The sequence below is a fragment of the Phyllobates terribilis genome, unplaced genomic scaffold (assembly GCF_046119375.1).
Source record: "Phyllobates terribilis strain yellow unplaced genomic scaffold, ASM4611937v1 Scaffold_5__5_contigs__length_657084704, whole genome shotgun sequence".
In the NCBI taxonomy this organism is placed as follows: Eukaryota; Metazoa; Chordata; class Amphibia; order Anura; family Dendrobatidae; genus Phyllobates; species Phyllobates terribilis.
The window spans coordinates 619,250,155-619,272,636 of NW_027362765.1; positions in this window are offsets into that span (position 1 = coordinate 619,250,155).

Here is a 22,482-nt window from a genome sequence, read left to right on the forward strand (position 1 = left end):
TTTCTCCCGTGCTTCCCCCTTACTCTGGAACTCTCTACCCCAACGTATCAGACTCTCACCTACCGTGGAAACCTTCAAAAGGAACCTGAAGACCCACCTCTTCCGACAAGCCTACAACCTTCAGTAACCACCGCTCCACCATACTGCTGCACGATCAACTCTACCCTCGCCTACTGTATCCTCACCCATCACTTGTAGATTGTGAGTCCTCGCGGGCAGGGTCCTCGCTCCTCCTGTACCATTCGCTGTCAAATTGTGTTCAAGATTATTGTAATTGTTCTTGTATTATACCCCTTTTTAACATGTAAAGCGCCATGTAATAAATGGCGCTATAATAATAAATCATAATAATAATGTTTAATTATATTCCTTTGGAAACAATCATGTTTACTATGCTAATGGAAAATTGTACTAAATGTCAGCTAGATGTTTATTTACAATAGCCCCTGTGATACCAACTATGTAAATAGATTAGCTCAAACAATGATAGCTGAACCCTGCACCTTTACCTCTTACATGTGACTGATGACCTTACACAGATGTAAATATAAAGAGGGATGTCTGTAGTGCTGAAGATAGAATCAAACGAGAATCAAGGAGAGTCAGAAAGCCTTTACAAGGAGAATGAAAGACATCCTTCAGGACAGCAGATGGATTGCATGGCATTACCCAAAGAGACACTGATTTGAATTATATATGATTCTAGCCTTAGGGTACGGCCCTGACTGGAACAATTCGGATCTGCTCCATTGACCATCAGAGAGACATGGATACATTTTGGGGAGACCAGGTTGGGACGAAGAAGTCACCTGGCCATGGATATGTTGTTTGGAGTTGCCAGGAGGGACCCACCGGTCGCCTGGAACTCATAGAGACATTCGAAGAAGCCATATTGGGACCCACTGGTCATCTGGCTCCATGCAAACTCTCAGAGAGGCTAGTGTGAGACACTTGAGTCTCCTGGTCTTGTACCTCGCAGGGCGGTGGAGTTGGTAAACCAAACCTCCGACTCCTCAATTTCCATGACACCGACTCCGACTCCCTCATACATGGCTCATGTTTAAGTGATAAATTTACTGTAGCACAGATTCATCTCAGCTAAAAGTCTAGACCCTTAGATCAGGAATAGGACAGACTTTTATAGGACATTTCATAACTTTCCCAAATTCTTATGAAAAAAATATTCCAAACAAGCTGCATTGAACTGCTGTACCAAATTTATTATATATTTTAGGAGTTGGAGTCTGTCCATTTTATACCGACTCCGATTCTGACTCCGACTCCACCAAAATGGACACAGACTCCAATTCCGACTCCACAGCCCTGGTACCTCGATGGACTGCTAGCTTCCTAAGCTTGCCGCTAGCTTCCTAAGCTTGCGCTACCTTCTCCCAGTGAGGGTCCGCCAGAAGCAGGGGGGCCACTGGTTGAGGTAGTTGGCCCTAGAAGTCTCCAAAGTCGCAGCTGTTCTTTCCCAGGCGGGCGGAGAAAGAAGGGTGAGACTGTGTAATGTTGTACCATCTTGGGTATTATGCTGCGACTCTTCTATGTGTTTATTATCCGCTTTGTGATTCAAGTAATTATTGCCATGCTGTTTTACCCTCACCCTGTATTGTCTGAGTAGCGTTACGCCCACGGAAGACCCCAGGTCTTCACATCTGGATCTTATGGTTTCTGATCAGGGGGGCACAGCATTGCCAACCTCCTTGTTCATTTCTTGGGCAGAGCTCATGAAGCGTTCTGCCTGATCATTTAGCGTACTTTCCAAATGTTCATATTTGCACAATTCTCTTCTGCCTGACACTGATCTGCATGATGAGTGTAGGGCTGCAAGAGAAGCTAAAGTCCATATGTAAAATGTATTTATCTTCCCAACATGGAGGGAGCTCTTGGCCACAAATGGCTCTTCTATTTCCTGCCCCGCAACAATATGTATGAACAGAAGTGGAAGTTTAAAGCAATATGTACTTTGCGTTCCACTTCTAGGGCATTGTTATCATGTACGGCTAAGGTGGGCCCCAGGAATCAATGTCAATGGTGGATGTAAGTGATAGATCATTGGATTCAGCTTCTCTTTGCCTACATCAAGCTGCTCTCAGATGAGGTAGCAAAAATCCTTTTAAGTGGTGTCTACTCCATTAGGAAGTCACAGCACTGCTGCAGCCTGTAATTGGCTGCAGTGGTCAGGTGACTGGAAGGGTACATTGAATGTTTCCCTGATGACACATTCTTCTAGTGTTAAGTCTTCTAAAGGGGCAGACACCTCTTCTGAATCTGGTGGAGACCTCCAGAGCAGTCAGTGCTGAGTCCGCAGGAGTACTGGAAGATGAGTATGCATTTGTTTATAAAAATTGCTGTGGGCAACTGAGAGGAGGACAGTGCATGTGACTAGCCCAGGGGGATGGGGATGACTCGGTACCCGGGCCTTTAGCCTGGCCTTTAGGGATGTCGCGGTGGTCGGCTTCCGGGCCCGTACCCTGGGCCGCTCCTTTAAAAAGGGTTGGCGATTTGTAAAGTTTATAAAAGAAAGAGTTTGTGATGCCACCTGTGGCTTCTGTTGAGAATCACCAGCGCTGCGCAGTCCACTGAGGCTGGTGATAAGGCAGCTGGATGGTATAGCTCCCCACAGGTGGAGCTGTGCCTCAGGGCAGTATAGGAACGGGGATGCCAGACAAAGAGACTCCGCTGGGCCAGAGCAAGAACAGGGACGGACACGATAGTTACTTCAATACCTTTTACTGGTGGAATTTCAGGCACTCCCCGGAGCACTGTAGGGTGAAGGGTGTATGTCCGGATCCTCCCCAATGAGCAGGTTTTGGGCCTCCTGGTTCTGGCTTCTGCGTAGTAAGTTTCTGACCTGCCTGGAGCTAGGCCTAACTTTGTCTCTCTCCTGCGCTGGCTGACCTTGTGGTAGGGCCTCCTCTTGGATTACACGCTCCCGGACTACGGGGCCTATGTGTCTCCTGGCTCTGGTACGTAATAGCACTTTAGCGATCCTGGGACCTATAGTTCTCCAGGGATTCCGGTTTATCTTACTGGGTCGTGGAGATCCCGGCAAGCTTCGGACCCGGTGTCCGGTGACTACTTCTTCTTCGGGGTGAGCTAATTAAGCTCCTCTGCCCCTATGAGCTACCTCTCTACTCTTTTGCCTTCGGCCTACTCGGACCCTCAATAGGCTACTCACACTAACGGCAGCGTGCCGCACTTCACCGATCTTATGGCGCCGGCACACCTAAGCTCACTTCTCTGAGCTACAACTGAGTCTAGAACGTGCTCCACTGCAGACTGACCTCTCTCGGGCTTTTACGCTGCAGGAACTCTCTCAACAGGTTTGCTTTCTGTCAACTCCCGTCTAGACTAACTGCTGCCTGGCTCCACCTTCCCTTATATATCTCCCTAACGGGCTCCATCTGGTGGATTGAGGTGGAAGGTGAAGATCTGTGAATGGTTATGGGGGCCTCTTGTGGAGGAATCCTTCAATACACCCTTCTAGGATCTGTGATACCAAGCACAGCTGGGCGTCACATTCCCCCCTAGTTAAGCTCAGCACTCCCGGGCTGAAGTACATTTTCATAAAACAATAGCAATATGAACAATGCATAAACAATAAGAACAATCTTCCCTTTATGGGAGGCACGAATCTTAAACGTTGCATAACAATAACAAAGCAGAGTGTCCTCAGAATTCGAGTCTCCTATGGTGAGGTTCCCAAGAAGGATGTCCATCTCACAAGGTAGAGTACTTTGGTGGTTTTGAGGGACCTGTCCTAAACCCTCTACGTAAGCACTGGGGTGGCTGCAGGGCATGAAGATCCCGAGTTGGACCTCCAAGAGAGCCACTCCAGACAGGTTTTTCTTCTGAGGTCACTTGAAAGGGGCACTCCAGGGAGAACAATTATATACATCAAGAGTTTTTGGGCTGCACAAAGTTCTCAGCCACGCAGTTCTTTATGTAAAGAATTAATAGGAAAAATCACAAATTAATAAACATATGCATGAAGACACACAGTAATTCAACATTACCAATTAATACTCAATACCCCAGGGGTAACTATATATATATTTTCAGAAACTTTGACTATTTACTGAGCGTACCTAACAGGAGGTTTACCTCTTGTGCTGCGTACTGATCTGCGTAGTGCAATAGGTGGTGAGGTGTCAGTGTCTATATCCTCAGTTACTCTATCAGTTCTACGTGTAACCATGTTGTAAAACTGCCTTAACCTCTCTCTTGGACTGGCAAGTCTACCATTGGCTGGGCCCTCTTGCTCCGCTCCTGCCGGGGATCCTTCATCCGGGGATACTTCTTGAGCTGGCTCTTCTACAGTCCTTACAGGTTCAACTTGCTGTGGAGGGTTTTCTGGCTGTTCATAGAATTGGAGTACTGGAATGATTACTGCACCTCTTATTTGAGGCCAGTCCGCTGGGAAGTCTCCTAGGTCAGTGTGGATCACTGTTTCTTTAGGTTCTTCCTGGGTTGTGAGAGGCACTTCTTCCTGAGTCTTTAGTAGATGTGGACACAATTTTAGATGGTCCCTGGACACTGTAGCAGATGTTCTTCCTCCATCACGACTAATTACCCAGGTCTTTTTGTTGTCAAACCTTGATGGTAACACAGTGTAGGGGTCTTTTTCCCACTGGTCGTCGAGTTTGTGATTGCGTCTTTTCCTTTTTAGTACTGTTTCACCAGGTGTGAAAGGTTCTGCGGGTGCGTTTTTGTTGTATTGAATTTCCTGTTTTTCTCTCACCCGAGTAAGACTGTCCTTGACACAAGCTTGTACCCTTCTGTACTGCTCTTGTCTGGTCTTGTCCCAGTCCTCAGTGGTCATATCAGCTTCAGGTTCAACAACACCAAGCTCCAGGTCCATGGGCAGCTTTCCTGGCCTTGCCCGCATGAGATATGCCGGAGTGTCATTGGTGGAACTTACTGGTATGTGATTATACAGATCCACTAGGTCAGGTAGTAGGTCTGGCCACTGGTTTCTCTCTTCAAGTGGTATGGTCTTCAGTAGGTCGATGATGATGTTGTTCATCTTTTCACAGAGACCGTTAGTTTGTGGGTGGTAAGGTGTAGTCCTGATCTTTTTACACCCGTACAGATGGCAGAACTCTTTGAACAATTCAGCCTCAAAGGCCGGGCACTGGTCCGTCAGCACCTGCTCAGGGTAGCCATGGGGTCTCATGTCATGCAGCATTTCTTTTGCCTTCTGGTAGTGAGCTGGGGGTATAGGCCTATAACGTTCTTTGATTGGGGAATGGTTGCCTGTGGGGATATGATGTTGAACCCCCTTAACCCTCCCGAAGTCAAGTGGATGTTTACTGAACACCTGCAAGTATTCTTGAACCACCCGGTGTACACCCTGTTTTTGATGGGCAGGAGTGGTGTCTGTCCCAACATGGAGCTGTTGACACCAATCCTCCACCTGGGTTGCAGGGTCATTATCCTCTACTTCATCTGGTGAGGTTAAGGACTCCGCCTCATGGATACAGTTGTTGTTGACAGCATGTAACTTGGCAACAGTGGCATAACGTGGCAGTTTAACCTCATCTTCCCCTAAATTGATAAGACGGACGGGCACCCTCTCATTACGTACGTCTACCACTCCTCTGGCGGTTAAGAGCGTGGGTCTGTGCTCGGAACAAAGGGGTTCTACTACCACCTGGTAGCTCTGTCCTCTAAGACCTATGGCAGCTCTACACCAGATGAGCATTTCACTCATTGGGGGAACGACAATGGGTATTGGGTCTGTTACCCTCACGTTACCGATTTCACCATCTGTTAACTTTACTTGCTGTTGATACATCAGGACGCGGATCTCTCTCTGCAGCACCCTCCTCTGTCTCGGTCTGGCAGTGTCAGCGATCTGTTGGAGCAAGAACACAACCTCTCCCAAACAGTTACCAACAACATTAGTGCCTAGTACCATATATGGGTTGCTGTCATAAGGGTTAGTCTCCACTACAATTAGTCCCTGGTCCTTCAGCTCGTCCATGGACCAGAACCTCTTGTAGAGGACTTCAGGCATAATGGTTACCTGAGATCCTGTGTCCAGCAGGGCATGCGTCGGGATCCCGTCCAGTACAATAGACAGGAAAGGTCTTCCTCCGACGAACCTGTTGTACCAGTCTGATGGGCCTGGTGAGTCTACTCCTGGGTGTCGGCCCTCGGACCCAGGGTTTTCTCGTTTAAAGGACACTTCTGGGCGAGGTGTCCGGTCTTGCAGCAGCGGTAGCAGGTAGGTTCCCTCAGTGGACGGCGCTGGTCACTGGTCCTCGGCGAGGGCGGTGTTGGCCTCCTCCTCCTTCGCATCCTGGGGACATCCTCAGCGCTATCGGCTAACAGGATCTTCCCTCCTTCCTCGGGCTCCGTCCGCAGCTGCAGGGCACTCAGCATGGTGGTCAGGGTTTTGCTCAACTGACGTACCTCAGAGCGCAGACTGTCCAGTTCTTTAGGAGACGTTGCTGGGACTTTAGCTTCAGCAGTCACTGGGGAAAAGGTGGGTGTAGCAGGCACTGGAGTAGCCCCACCCTGGTAACGTTGGATGGCATTTGTTTCCAGGGGCTGCAGTCCTTTTATAGCCATGTCCTTGAGATTGTCAAAGGTGGCATCTGGATGATCCAGGGACCACCAACGCACAGTCCTGCTCTCCTCTGGAGACTTCAGTCCCCGGACAAACTGTTCCTTCAGCATTTTGTTCTCATTCTCAAAGCTGGTTGGACTAACCTGGTTCAGAGCCCGCAGGGCCCCCTGCAGACGCCAGGCATAGTCCCAAACATTGTCCTCTGGTTGTTGGGAGCAGCTGTAGAACCTCATCCAGAGGTCCGCCTCAGTAAGGTCCTCAAATACAGTTTGTAGTTTTTGGAATATTGCGGACACTGTCTCCCGGTCTGCGGCCGACCATGTTTCCACTTCCCGTTCCGCAGCACCGGTCAGTTGTCCTAATACAATGGCGGCTCTTTGTTTGCCGGTCATAGAGTACATGTCTAAGATACCACATATCTTCCGTTTGAATCCAGACAGGGTATCTGGTTTGCCGTTGTACTGAGGGAGCCACTTTGCTCCAGGGATGTACGGTAAAGTCATAGGAATGACAGGTGTTACAGGCGCTGCTGGTGGAGCGGCGGCTTCGGCCTGCCCATTATCGGGCGCGGGCTGAACTTCAGGGACGCGGACCGGTAGGTTGGCGTTCTGCTGCTCGACGGACATCTTAGCGCCCCCCTAGTTAACCGTGGCCTACCTTCTGGTTTTTCTTCCGGTAGGCCGCAGCCCCGCAGGTGACGGTTGTCTTCAGGACCTTGCATCGCTTGCGTCCTACGTCAGAGCATTCAGCGATGCTCCTTTCAGGACCTGGCGCTTCCTGATTTGACGTCGAGGCGTGGGGCGTGTCCGGGACTTCGTGCTCTTTTGCAGGTACGCCTCTTATTTTCCCGCGGTTACGCCCTTCTTCTCACTCAACAGCCCAACAATGGCGGCTATCTTCACCACAACTTTACGTACACAGTTCAAAATAAAGGCACACAGTACCCGGTGGAAACGGGCATAACACTTCGTCGTTGCAGCGGGCACGTAATCCTGTTTGTGACACCAGGAAAGAGCTGACTAGCCCAGGGGGATGGGGATGACTCGGTACCCGGGCCGTTAGCCTGGCCTTTAGGGATGTCGCGGTGGTCGGCTCCTGGGCCCGTACCCTGGGCCGCTCCTTTAAAAGGGGTTGGCGATTTGTAAAGTTTATAAAAGAAAGAGTTTGTGACGCCACCTGTGGCTTCTGGTGAGAATCACCAGCGCTGCGCAGTCCACTGAGGCTGGTGATAAGGCAGCTGGATGGCATAGCTCCCCACAGGTGGAGCTGGGCCTCAGGGCAGTATAGGAACGGGGATGCCAGACAAAGAGACTCCGCCGGGCCAGAGCAAGAACAGGGACGGACACGATAGTTACTTCAATACTTTTTACTGGTGAAATTTCAGGCACTCCCCGGAGCACTGTAGGGTGAAGGGTGTATGTCCGGATCCTCCCCAATGAGCAGGTTTTGGGCCTCCTGGTTCTGGCTTCTGCATAGTAAGTTTCTGACCTGCCTGGAGCTAGGTCTAACTTTGTCTCTGTCCTGCGCTGGCTGACCTTGTGGTAGGGCCTCTTCTTGGATTACACGCTCCCGGACTACAGGGCCTATGTGTCTCCTGGCTCTGGTACGTATCAGCACTTTAGCGATCCTGGGACCTATAGTTCTCCAGGGATTCCGGTTTATCTTACTGGGTCGTGGAGATCCCGGCAAGCTTCGGACCCGGTGTCCGGTGACTACTTCTTCTTCGGGGTGAGCTAATTAAGCTCCTCTGCCCCCTATGAGCTAACTCTCTACTCTTTTGCCTTCGGCCTACTCGGACCCTCAATAGGCTACTCACACTAACGGCAGCGTGCCGCACTTCACAGATCTTATGGCGCCAGCACACCTAAGCTCACTTCTCTGAGCTACAACTGAGTCTAGAACGTGCTCCACTGCAGACTGACCTCTCTCAGGCTTTTACACTGCAGGAACTCTCTCAACAGGTTTGCATTCTGTCAACTCCATCTAGACTAACTGCTGCCTGGCTCCACCTTCCCTTATATATCTCCCTAACGGGCTCCCTCTGGTGGATTGAGTTGGAGATGTGTGTATGGTTATGGGGGCCTCTTGTGGAGGAATCTTTCAATACACCCTTCTAGGATCTGTGATACCAAGCACAGCTGGGCGTCACACATGTATGAATTCGCTACCTCTGAATTTAAGCAAGTGTTCTTATTCACTGAGAGCAAACACATCATTTCAAAATGGTGGTAAATTGAAAAACTGGGCATATTAGTTGTATTGTATACATTTATTTAATTGTATAAAATGAATAATGCTAATGAATGATAATAGAGCAGGATAAAAACTAGGGTATTCTTATTAAAGAGGTATTCTCAAGTTGTCTCTTGAGCAGCTCAGAGCTATGCAATTTCCTTACAGGGTTCATACTTCCTAGTGTCTGGCAGGGTGGGCTCTCCTCCTTGAGTAACAGTTCAGGTAAGTAGTAGAACTGTACTATTAGTAGAATTATAACGATCAGCATAAGTTCTGCTATAACATTCAGATGATAGTGGTTTGTTCTGGAATGTACACTGCATTTCACTATATTATCACTGTATTTACATATAGAGATAAAATAAAGTATCTGCGCTGTACTGAGTGGGTTCAAAGGAAATCTAAACAAATAGATTTGTTTTGATTTCCTTTGAGCCCACTCAGTACAGCCCAGATACTTTATTTTATTTCAGCACTAGTGTTGAGCGAGTATGTTCTATTAACCCTTTCGGCAAGTATGCTCGGGCCGAGCTCCGAGTATTTATAGCTGCTCAGTGATATGGTTGAATCGCTCCCGTGTGCATGATTTGCGACTGTTTGACAGTTTTATTACATGTGAGGAATGTCTATTTCTTACACATTCCTCACATGTAATAAAGCTGTCAAACAGTCGTAAATCATACACACGGGAGCGATTCAACCTGATCACTGAGCAGCTGTAAATACTCGGAGCTCGGCCCGAGCATACTCGGCGAAAGGGTTAACAGAACATACTCGCTCATCACTATTCAGCACCTATTTGCCGCAGCCCGTGGTAGCTGCCTTATCCGCTGCAGTTCTGAGTGGTATACTTACCAGCGCCCCTACTCTTACACTACTATTTAATACATATAGAGATGGTTAAAAAATATCAGGCCTGTTTTTTTTTGTTTTTTTTAATACATGTCTTGTCAATACAAAGAACTATCATGTGATTTATTATTTCCTCCAAGGATATTGCAAAGAACGAGGGGACATTCATTAGTAAATTTACACATCTAAATATGAAAAGGTTTTTTTCTACGCTTACAGTAGTCAGAGTGTGGAATGCCCTACCATAAGAAGTATGTAACAGATCTACCTTAATATGCTAATTTAAGACCCTTCTCTTAAAATCCACCAATGTTTTCTACCCCTCCATTTGTTGGCAATATGATAGAGACTGGTTGACTCTCTCAGTTCATTAACTAAGCCAACCCCTTATCTCACAGTTGTTGCAGAAAACCACAAAAGGGGTCTCTTTTAGCTACTAAACTGAACCAGACATCTAGTCCTTTTTAAGCACATCATCAACTCAGAGAAAGGGAGTGTTTCTGGAGGGGTCTGAAATCAGGATATTAGTCCAGATTCTATAAGGTCCTGTATATTGGTAGGTTTTAAATATTTACATTTTTAACTTGTTATGTTGTTGGGTAACCCCACATAAACCATTCTAAAAGCTAATTTATAAAAATGAGATCCACAGTTTTGGCTACTTAACACTAGGACTACTGGACTCGTGACCCCGCCTAGAACTACTGAAAGGAGTCATTTTGACTCCTTGCTTGTTTTCGTTTATTTTTAGAGTTTCATTTGTGGTTATTTATTAATAATTATATTTTTTGTAAAGTATTATTATTGTGAGATCCAACAGTAATGCTTTTGATTGCTTTTTTTCTGCTTTTCTTATTTTTCTACAGAAAATAACATTAATTATAATAGACGTTTTTCAAACATTTTTTTTTATTCAAGTGCACACATATAAACAACAACTGAAGAACAAAAAGCAGAGAAAATGTAGGTGGAGGAGCATAAAAATGAAAATATGGCGCAGAATTCACCTTCTAAACATTTGGTGTTTCGCATTTTAGGCATTGCCTTTGATTTATGGCAGTACATTGCCCACACAAAGACTTACCACAAGTCTTACAATTTCCGACAGATCTATTTTTCTTGCACTTTTCTTTGATCTGGCAAAATTTTGTTTGAACCATCACTTCTGAGCATGTAGAAACTTGGGACGTGGAACCCTTTTCCCTATCTGTGACATAAGGACCACTCAACTCTCTCACAAGCGTTTGCAAAAATGCCTTGCGTGACATTTTTTGGTGGGTAATCTCCTTGAATATTATCCATGCATTTATACCCGCAAAGTCTAAGGCATTTTCAAATGCATGAACAGGCCATCTCCTTGTGCATGTTCGTGTGGTATATTTTCGTGCCATCTGATCCACTACATCTACTCCATATTTTGTTTCATTGTAAAACTTTACCGTTTCTGGAGTTTTTTTAGGGGAATCAGACGCAACAACAACATCTGGATGGACGGAACTCAAAATGACAACATTTTTGTTGGGCTTTCCTTGATGTACTGTAAGTGTAAAATTGTCTTCATTTCTAAACACTTTAGTGTTGTACAATTCCTCTTTCATGGATTTTATTTCTTTAGGCACTTCTCGCCTTATCTTGTTCAGTGTTCCCACGATGGTTGTTCCTTTGCTTTTTAGCTGTTTAGCTAATTTTACTGAAGTAAAATAATTATCGGTTGTAACATTGCGACCTTTTTTCAAAAACGGGTCCAATAACTTCATTACCACATGGTCAGCTAAACGGTCCTCAGCACGGCGTGTGTCATCTTTGCCTAGATAAGGGAAGCCATTTGCCATATATTTGCTCCTCTTATCAACAGCTAGCCAATATTTGTGGCCATATTTATCTGGTTTGGAAGGCATGTACTGCGTGAATGGACACCTAGTTTTGCTTGGGAAAAGTTGCTCATCCACCGTTATGTATGGGCCAGGTTTGTAACACGCAATACAATTTTCAATAAACCTGTCCCACACAGTAGAAAATAGAGCAAACTTGTCCGTTTGCAGTCTCTCCGATCGAGTAGATTTCTCATCAAATCTGAGAAACCTCATAATTTCAACAAAGCGGTCCCTAGACATTGTCGCTTTGCAAAACGGTATTCCCCAGTCATTACACCAAATACTGCTAATCAAGTGACGGTTCGTGCCAGATATTCCACGAGCATAGAATATCACAATGAATGCATCTAGCTCCTCATCAGATAGAGTAAACTGTAAATTATTGTTCCTGCATGCTTCTGCAAGCGTACAGTTCTTTATATGTGTCAATATATATGAATCAAAAAATAAACGCCATGCGCTCAAAGGACTATCGATAATGATATTTCTTCTGGCGTATCCTGTAGGGCCAGGTGCTTCTCGAAGAATATTTTGGCTGTCACGCCTACCAGGCAAGTGTTCTCCAATTTCAACAAGTTTCCATTGAATACCATCCGCTGAAACTAGTATTCCTTCAGATTCGCCTTCTCTGGTGTTTGTTGTTGCATTACCTTCGCCGCCATCGTTATCTGTTGTTCTTTCATTTCTGGGACGTTTTGCTGATTTTTTCTGTCCACGACCAGGAGGATGGTCACGAGGCAACATAACTGCATGAGCCCGATCCCCAGTTGATGTGCTTGGAATATCTGTAAAAAAGTTGATGAATATTTAGAATTTTTGTTTTGTAAGGGTCCGTGCACACTGGCTGGATTAGCGGCGGAATATCCGACCGGATATTCTCACCACAATCCGGCCCGTACCTGCCCGCTCAGGTACAGAGCGGAGTTTCATACCTGAAGCTCCGCTCCGAACCCCGGGCTGGAGCCGCTGTCTGGGACGGAGCCGTGTTCGCGCGTAAGCAAGCGCTGCTCTGTCCCTGACAGCGGCTCCAGCCCGGGGTTCGGAGCGGAGCTTCAGGCATGAGCGGGCAGGTACGGCCTGTATTGCGGCAAGAATATCCAGATGGCTATTCAGCCAGAATTCTGCTAGTGTGCACAGGCCCTAACTCAGTGTGTGGAAGAACAAATAAATACACATAACTACTTACCTTCTGGATTTGTTCCTTCTGAGTCTTCAGATTCACTTGATATGTTCTGTGGAATGAAATCTTCATCACTGTCAGAATCAAATACATGTTCCTGCAATTCGGATTCCGATTCATCCTCCGGTATGGATTGCAAAGTAGCCAGAATATCCTGAGGCTTTATCAAACGTCTTCTCTCCATATTCCTCACAAATTCCATAATTCTATATAGTTCCCTGCTGAAAAATAGAAATGAAATGAAAACTAAAAGAAATAATAACTGTTCTGCCACCTTCAAAAGTAGGTGGGCTGAATCAGTTGACAGACAGCTAAACTATTTCATAACAATTCATACCTGTATGAGTCTTCAGAGCTCGTATGTCTGCGTCTGTTCTCTTTGTCTCTTCAGCTGAACTGAAAGTAAAGTTACTATCCAGAATACTGTCTCCTGCTAGGACCTTAGAAAAACACCACCCTTCATTAGCATAAGATAAGAGCCTAGAGTAAACAAGCTATTTTGTTCAGCATTACACAGTAATACAAGCAGGTAAAACACAAGGAAAATGTGAAAAGTTGACATGTAAATTGAACTACATCTATATGAACATCAGGGTAAATAAGACAGAGTGAAAAAATTATGCACAAAACTTTATAGCAACATTTAGTGACAAAAGGACCTCAAAATATAGTAGGGAGTTAAAATGACTCCCTTCAGTAGTTCTTGGTAAATTTTGAAAAAAACGAGCAAATTTTTCACCAAAATTATTTATTCTCACAAAATCTTTTTTCACATCATATTCGAGGAAAAGTCACCGAGTTTCAAGCCGGAATTCTGAAAAATGTAGTCACAGAAGAGAAATAAAAAACAAAAGGAGTCAAAATGACTCCATCAGTAGTTCTAGTGTTAAGTTTACTATTAACATGGGGAATCATACAAAGTTAAATAATTTTCAATACTAGTGGCTTACTGGGGTTTTGGCGTGCCTTGACCATGAACAAGATAGCTAATGTACCGTAATTGTTTTTCAGATAACCAAAAATGTAAGTTTATTCAGGTATAAAGTTGACAACTTTCTTTGCATCCTGAGCCTATGTAACCTATACTGACCTGAAAACTTTTGGCATCATCATTTTTATTTTCAATAACTTGGAACAACTCTTCACAGACAACTGGAATTATGCCACGATTTGCTCCATATCCAATCATAGAATAACTCTTTCCCGAACCTGTCTGGCCATAAGCGAGTAAGGTAGCATTGTAGCCTTGCCAAGAGTTATCGAGCACCCCAAGGCCAAGGTCGCAAAATACTGCTTTCTAAAGAAGGTAAAAAAAAAATTAACATGGTTAAATAAGGAGAGCAGAAATGAAAGTTGAAAAACATACAAAAAAGTTAATGTCTGCTCACCACCTCCTGGAGCGCACGGATCCTGCTGTGCGGCAAGTTTTCAGAACTTAGAAAGTAATAAGTCCAGCGCTATAAGTCCAAATAAAATCCATTCTTCATTTATTTCATGGCTTCAAATGGTATAAAATCCATTAAGTCACAGTCCAGACATTAAAAACATACGCGTTTCGACGCAAAGCAGTGCGTCTTAATCATTGACCTCAATCAATGATTAAGACGCACTGCTTTGCGTCGAAACGCATATGTTTTTAATGTCTACACTGTGATTTAATGGATTTTATACCATTTGAAGTTATGAAGTAAATGAAGAATGGATTTTATATGGACTTATAGTGCTGGACTTATTCCTTTCTAAGTTCAGAAATGAAATTCTTACATAAACTCTTACCCCTACTCAGAGTAGAGGTATAATTTATAGGGGGTTGGCCATTTTATTTTATCATTTGTGTTATACACTTGATTTTGTGGCATTTAGTAACATGTAAGTATTACATGTTCTCCTGTACACATCTCCCGTGTTCACAAAATAGCTGCTGGAGGAGAAGCATGTGGCCAAACTAGTCCATCAGCCTCATCCAATTGAAAAATACTGCACATGGCAAAGACATTTTACAATTGCAGGAGGTTGATAAACTGATGTGGTGACACGGTCCTCCATCATTTTGTGGATGGCATAGCTGTGCAGTATGTGAAGAAAGCTACACTAACAGGAGGAGAATCTGTAATACTTATACATTAGCAAGTGCCACAAAATCTTGACACCAACACATTTGTTATATTAAACATAAAACGGCCAACCCTCTTAAAGCCCATGGGCCCTGAGCTACTATGTACTATATGTAAAATATGTTTTAGCAAAGACATCCTTCAATAATTATTATGTTGGACCTCCTTTAATATTCAGAGCTGCAGTAATTTGTTGTGTATTAGATTTCAATAGGTGTTGAAACATTGGCACATCTGGACAGGTTAGCTTTTCACAATGGACACAAAATTAGGTACAGAAATGATCTGAAGAGCTCATTTTAATTTGTCTTCTCTATAAGATTAAGTACTTATAATTACTTTTGCAATATACTTGCCACATAAGTTTACCCATTTGGCAGTCTTATAACCGACTACCATGCAATATATTCTTCTTGGGATATTGTTGGAATAATACATATTAATCTGTATGTGTATTGCAACAACTACTGTGCTGTTTCATATGTTGTGCATATTGTGAGGTTGTTAACAAAGTTTAGTTAAAAAAAAAAAACCTCACACAGACAGGATGCCCCCTCCTTCTCTTCCTGTATTGTTGTTATATGTTTTGATTTCCTCATGCTGCAGTAACACCAGACTCCATGCTGTGCCTATGCTGGATATAAATAAACCTACATTCTGTGTTCTAAACTCTGAATGTCACGCGGATTAATCCTCTGCTAACAGGTTATGGGCCCAGATGTACCAGAGTCCCAGAGTCACAGATCCCCAGAACACAGAGGAAAGAAAAGAAAGAAAGACAGCAAACTGAGAAGAAGCAAAGATGGCCACCACCAGCAGCTCCATGAAATTTACAGTGCCAAGTCTCTCTAACCAGAATTATCAATCCTGGAAATTCAAAGTGAAAATGCTGCTGATAAGAGAAGGTACGTGGAAAAACACACAGGAGCCTAAACCTGACCCAGTGCCACAGGAGTGGACAGAGATGGATCAGAAAGCACAAAGTACCATATCACTCAGTATAGATGATGACCAGATTGTGCATGTGTGTAAATGTAATACTGCAAAGGAAATGTGGGAGCAGTTGCAAAAGGTACATGAGAGGATAAATTTAAGCAATAAGCTCTATCTCATGAGAAACCTGTACCAGTCTAAGCTACAGAAAGGTCAAGATATGCAGGATTACATAAGAAGTGTTCTGGAAGTTGTAGAACGCCTGAGAGGCATTGGGGAAGATCTAAAGGACTTTCATGTGGCCGCATTACTGCTTAGTGGCCTTCCAGAGAGCTATGATACGCTTGTAACCGCACTAGATGCGCGTCCAGATGATGAGCTTACACTGGAGTATGTCAGGGGGAAGCTCATAGATGAATATAAGCGAAAGGCAGAAGGTGTAAACAGTAGGAAATGCAACACAGAATCTGCTTTACAGACACAAAACCTAACTGATAACAGGAAGCACATAAAAGAAACACATGAATGTTTTGTTTGCAAGAAATCAGGACATTTGAAAGCTGACTGCAGAGTCTGGAAAGCTAGAATGAATCAGCTGAAAAAGCAAAGCAGTCATCAAAGGGTTAAAAGTGCTGTATCTGGAGAAAATGATTCTGTGAATACTGAAACTGCATTTACTGTCAGTGCAAATACATCAAAGCATGCATGGTGTATAGACTCTCGAGCAACTAGTCACATAACTAATAACAGAGACTTCTTTTCTAAGCTTGACCAAAGTAAATCAGAGAAAGTGATTATGGCTAATGGTCAGTACATGACTTCAGAAGGCATAGGAGATGGTTATATTGATTGTCAAATCTCACCAAAACAAAGCAGGAAGATCCCAGTAAAGGATGTGCTGTATGTGCCTAGTCTTGAAAGTAATCTACTATCTGTGAAGAAACTCACAAAACAAGGACATGAAGTTACATTTAAGCATGATAGCTGCATCATCTCAAAGGAAGGTCACACACTAGCAGAGGGAAACATCACAGATGAACTTTATCAGCTGAAATGCAAAGAGTGTGTGTATACAGCGCAACAAGAAGAGCATAAAAACTGTATTCATGTGTGGCATAGGCGTCTGGCACACAGAGACCCAGAAGCAATAAGAAAGTTAGTCCAAAAGCAACTAGCTGAGGATATTACAATTGATCTATGTAACCAGACAATGAAGTGTACTAGCTGCATCAAAGGGAAAATGTCTAGGAAAGCTTTTCCTAAGAGAATTAGTACAATAACAGCACAGCCACTAGATTTAATACACACAGATGTCTGTGGTCCAATGAGCACTCTGACTCCAGGGAAGAAGAAATATTTTCTCACATTTATTGATGATCATTCAAGATATACAGTTGTCCACCTGCTTCACAGCAAGAAGGAAGTTCCAGAGAAACTTGAAATATACCTAGCTGAAGTATATAATAAATTTGGAAGAATGCCAAAGATTCTACGTGCAGATAATGGGACTGAATATACAAGTAATGAGACACAGAGCATTTTAAAGAAAAATGTAATCCTATTTCAGACCACTGTACCATACAACCCAGAGCAAAATGGTGTCGTGGAAAGAAGGAACCGAACACTATGTGAAAGTGGAAGAAGCATGTTATTTGATGCAAATCTGCCCACAGCATATTGGGGAGAAGCAATCATGACAGCTTGCTATCTTCAGAACAGACTACCAGGTAAAGCTAGAGAGAAAACTCCATTTGAGCAATGGAATAGCAGAAAGCCAAAACTACATCACATAAGAATATTCGGAAGTAAAGCATTTGTACATGTTCCCAAAGAAAAGCGAACTAAGTGGGAATCTCACGCTAAGGAAGGTATCCTGGTAGGCTACAGCGAAACCCAGAAAGGTTATAGGATTCTACACCCAGAAACAAACAAGATCACAATAAGTAGAGATGTAGTGATTGATGAGAACTTTGTATCACCCAAGTTTTGTGACATCACGCCAGTAGTCCAGCTGAAGTCACAATTACTAGACAGCAACAAGGAGGATGTAGAGGTCTGGCTGGATTCTTCAACTAATGAAGGAACAACAGAAAAATCAGGTGAATCTGAAATCAGGAGATCGTCAAGATCAAACAAAGGTATACCAGCTAAACGTCTATCCTACATTGTCAAGACACTACCTGAGTCAGAGCCGCAGTCATGGGATGAAATGCAAGCACTACCTGTCCATGAAAGAACAAAGTGGATCGATGCCGCTAATGAGGAAATCAAATCGCTTCATCAACTCCAAACTTGGAAACTCACCAAGCTACCAAAGGGCAAAAAGGCAATCAAGTGCAAGTGGGTCTTCAAAACCAAATATGACTCTGAAGGTAAAGTCCACAGATTCAAAGCAAGGTTGGTCGCAAAAGGATATTCTCAAAAGTATGGCGAAGATTACGATGCTACATTTGCTCCAGTCGCTAAACAGACCACGTTCAGAGCTTTGTTAGCTGTAGCTGCTGTACAAAAGATGTATGTCAGGCATTTGGATATAAAAACTGCCTTTCTAAATGGTGACATTGAGGAGGACTTATGCATGACTCAACCTGAAGGTTATGTAAAAAGAGGTGAAGAGAATCTTGTTTGCAAACTACAAAAATCTCTCTATGGTCTTAAGCAATCAGCAAGAGCATGGAACACCAAGATGAATAAAGTCTTGTTGGAAGAAGGATTTAAAAGAGGTCAATCAGATCCGTGCTTATGTACGAAATATACAGATGGGAAGTGGATGTATATTCTCTTATATGTGGACGACGTGATTGTTGTTCATCAAGACGACGCAGAAATTGGAAAAATGACTGAAATTCTGAATCAGCACTTTGAAACAAAAGACCTTGGAAGTGTGACATATTATCTAGGAATCCAAATCCAGAGAGAGGAAGATGGAAGTTTTCTTCTAAACCAAAGTGCAAAAATTAATTTGATTCTGAATCAGTTTAAAATGTCAGAGGCCAAAGGTATATCAACCCCAATGGAACCATCCTACCTGAAGCTGGAAGGAGAAGATGACCTGTTGCCTAACAATGAGAAATATCGTCAGGCAGTGGGGGCACTTCTATACATATCAACTATGACTCGACCGGATATCACAACAACAGTTGGAATCCTTTGCAGATATGTGGAAAAACCGCGCCAAAGAGACTGGAATGCTGTTAAGAGACTTTTTCGATATTTGAAAGAAACGCAAGATGTAAATTTAAAACTATCTGCAGCAGGAGATCTAGAACTTACCGGCTATGTAGATGCGGATTGGGCTGGTGATTCGCGTGATCGTAAATCCACAAGTGGATACTTGTTTAAAGTTGGAGAAAGTTCAATCTCCTGGTCTAGTAGGAAACAAGTGTCTGTTGCCTTGTCATCTACAGAAGCGGAGTATGTGTCCGCAGCCTATGCAAGCCAGGAGGTTGTTTGGCTAAGACAATTGATGGACGATCTTGGCAAACCGACAACTCAGCCGACGGTGATTTATGAGAACAACCAAGGATGCATTAAACTTGCATGCAGTGGAAAGATCAGTGCTAGAACCAAGCACATTGACGTCAGACATCATCATCTACGTGATTTGATAGATCGTGGCATAATTCAGTTTGTCTATTGTGAAACTGATAAGATGGTAGCTGACATTATGACAAAGCAATTGCCACGAGCTAGGTTCCAAGAATTGAGAACCACAATGGGACTAAGAGGATAAGTAGTTGTTGAGTGAGGGTGTTGGAATAATACATATTAATCTGTATGTGTATTGCAACAACTACTGTGCTGTTTCATATGTTGTGCATATTGTGAGGTTGTTAACAAAGTTTAGTTTAAAAAAAAAAAACTCACACAGACAGGATGCCCCCTCCTTCTCTTCCTGTATTGTTGTTATATGTTTTGATTTCCTCATGCTGCAGTAACACCAGACTCCATGCTGTGCCTATGCTGGATATGAATAAACCTACATTCTGTGTTCTAAACTCTGGATGTCACGTGGATTAATCCTCTGCTAACAGATATACATTTGGTTATGCTACTTATTGCTACCCTACAACATTATTACAGTCTTCGGTTGTCTTCTCATATACAGTACAGACCAAAAGTTTGGACACACCTTTTCATTTAAAGATTTTTCTGTATTTTCATGACTATGAAAATTGTACATTCACACTGAAGGCATCAAAACTATGAATTAACACATGTGGAATTATATACTTAACAAAAAAGTGTGAAACAACTGAAAATATGTCTTATATTCTAGGTTCTTCAAAGTAGCCACCTTTTGCTTTGATGACTGCTTTGCACACTCTTGGCATTCTCTTGATGAGCTTCAAGAGGTAGTCACCGGAAATGGTTTTCACTTCACAGGTGTGCCCTGTCAGGTTTAATAAGTGGGATTTCTTGCCTTATAAATGTGGTTGGGACCATCAGTTGTGTTGTGCAGAAGTCTGGTGGATACACACCAGCCTCAGAAATCGCAGGTAAACAACAGCTCAGATTAGAGACCAGGTCAATGCCACACAGAGTTCTAGCAGCAGACACATCTCTACAACAACTGTTAAGAGGAGACTTTGTGCAGCAGGCCTTCATAGTAAAATAGCTGCTAGGAAACCACTGCTAAGGACAGGCAACAAGCAGAGAGACTTGTTTGGGCTAAAGAACACAAGGAATGGACATTAGACCAGTGGAAATCTGTGCTTTGGTCTCATGAGTCCAAATTTGAGATCTTTGGTTCCAACCACCGTGTCTTTGTGCGACGCAGAAAAGGTGAATGGATGGACTCTACATGCCTTGTTCCCACCGTGAAGCATGGAGGAGGAGGTGTGATGGTATGGGGGTGCTGTGTTGGTGACACTGTTGGGGATTTATTCAAAATTGAAGGCATACTGAACCAGCATGGCTACCACAGCATCTTGCAGCGGCATGCTATTCCATCCGGTTTGCGTTTAGTTGAACCATCATTTATTATTCAACAGAAAAATGACCTCAAACACACCTCCAGGCTGTGTAAGGGCTATTTGACCAAGAGAGAGAGTGATGGGGTGCTACGCCAGATGACCTGGCTTCCACAGTCACCAGACCTGAACCCAATCGAAACGGTTTGGGGTGAGCTGGACCGCAGAGTGAAGGCAAAAGGGCCAACAAGTGCTAAGCATCTATGGGAACTCCTTCAAGATTGTTGGAAGACCATTTCCGGTGACTACCTCTTGAAGCTCATCAAGAGAATGCCAAGAGTGTGCAAAGCAGTCATCAAAGCAAAAGGTGGCTACTTTGAAGATCCTAGAATATAAGACATATTTTCAGTTGTTTCACACTTTTTTATTAAGTATATAATTCCACATGTTTTAATTCATAGTTTTGATGCCTTCAGCGTGAATGTACAATTTTCATAGTCATGAAAATACAGAAAATCTTTAAATGAGAAGGTGTGTCCAAACTTTTGGTCTGTACTGTATGACTACTTGTGATTTTTACTATGTATGTGTTTTTTGCAGATTGTAATACACTAACTGGTATAATCACGGTTTTCTTTTATAAATTAGCAACCTTAGCATGTCGCATTTTCAATTTCCTTTATTGAAGCTTCTCATCAACTTTTTTTGCCATCATCTAATATGAACTGATTTCATAGAGTAGAATTGGGGCTCACAAGCTACATTACCTATCAGTATGTCTATGGAGTGTGCAAGGAAGCTCACGCAAACATGGAGAGAATATACAAACTCATTGTAGATGTTGGCCTTGGTGGGATTTGACCCCAGGACCCCAGCACTAGGAAGACTATAGTGCTAACCACTGAGCCATCGTACTGCCTCAACAAATTACCAGTAGGAGTTTTCTCTATTAATTACTTATCAGTGCCATATGTGTGACATGCAGAAGTAGTGCTGTTGCTTTAATTGCATTCAGCAACTATTAGAACTAACACAAGCACAGGAGACAGGGAGTGTTGTGTTCCAGAAGCATCCAGCAACTAGAGGGGTTAACACAGTCACAGGAGAAGAGGAGGGTTTTAGCAGAGGCCCAGGGGGATTGTGGGGAAGTTGTTTACTGTCTGGCCACAGCTAAAAAGAAAGGTGGCTTATGATCTGTATCTCACAGAAGTCAAGGAACAGAGTTCAGGTAAGGAGTGAAGCTAAACAAAGGTCAGTTAGACTCCCTGAGCTAACAGTGTGGAGTATTATTGGCCAGGAAGATAAGGACTGGAAGGAAGATTGTCACAGAGATCATCTCCCTCATCACACCCTTCCCCCCCTCCATCTCCATGCAGGATAAAGAATGCTGTGTACTATTGAGTCCTTGTGAAGGAAAAGCCTGTGGTTGTGTATGCATTAAAACTGTGCTGTACTGTGCTACCGGATAATAGACTGTGTACTGCTGTGCTGCAAAGGAGACTGTACTGTTATTACTGGAGCCTGTTGCTCAAAGAAACATTAGCATTGCACTGGCCATGCCTCATTAAATGTTACTGTTCTACCGTTTATGAAGACTCTTGTCACATGTGTCTGGTCAGCAAGTGAATCTATCGTGTGCCTGAGAGAAACTGCAGCCTATGGTCGCCCTGAGTAATGGTTCCCCCAGGATTCCAACGAATTCATGTAACCGATCTCGCCCCTATCTAAACTTAGGCGGCATGCGTGTAACATATAGATAGGTTGTATTTGGTTTGTTATGCTGCCATGTTCTGTCCACGTA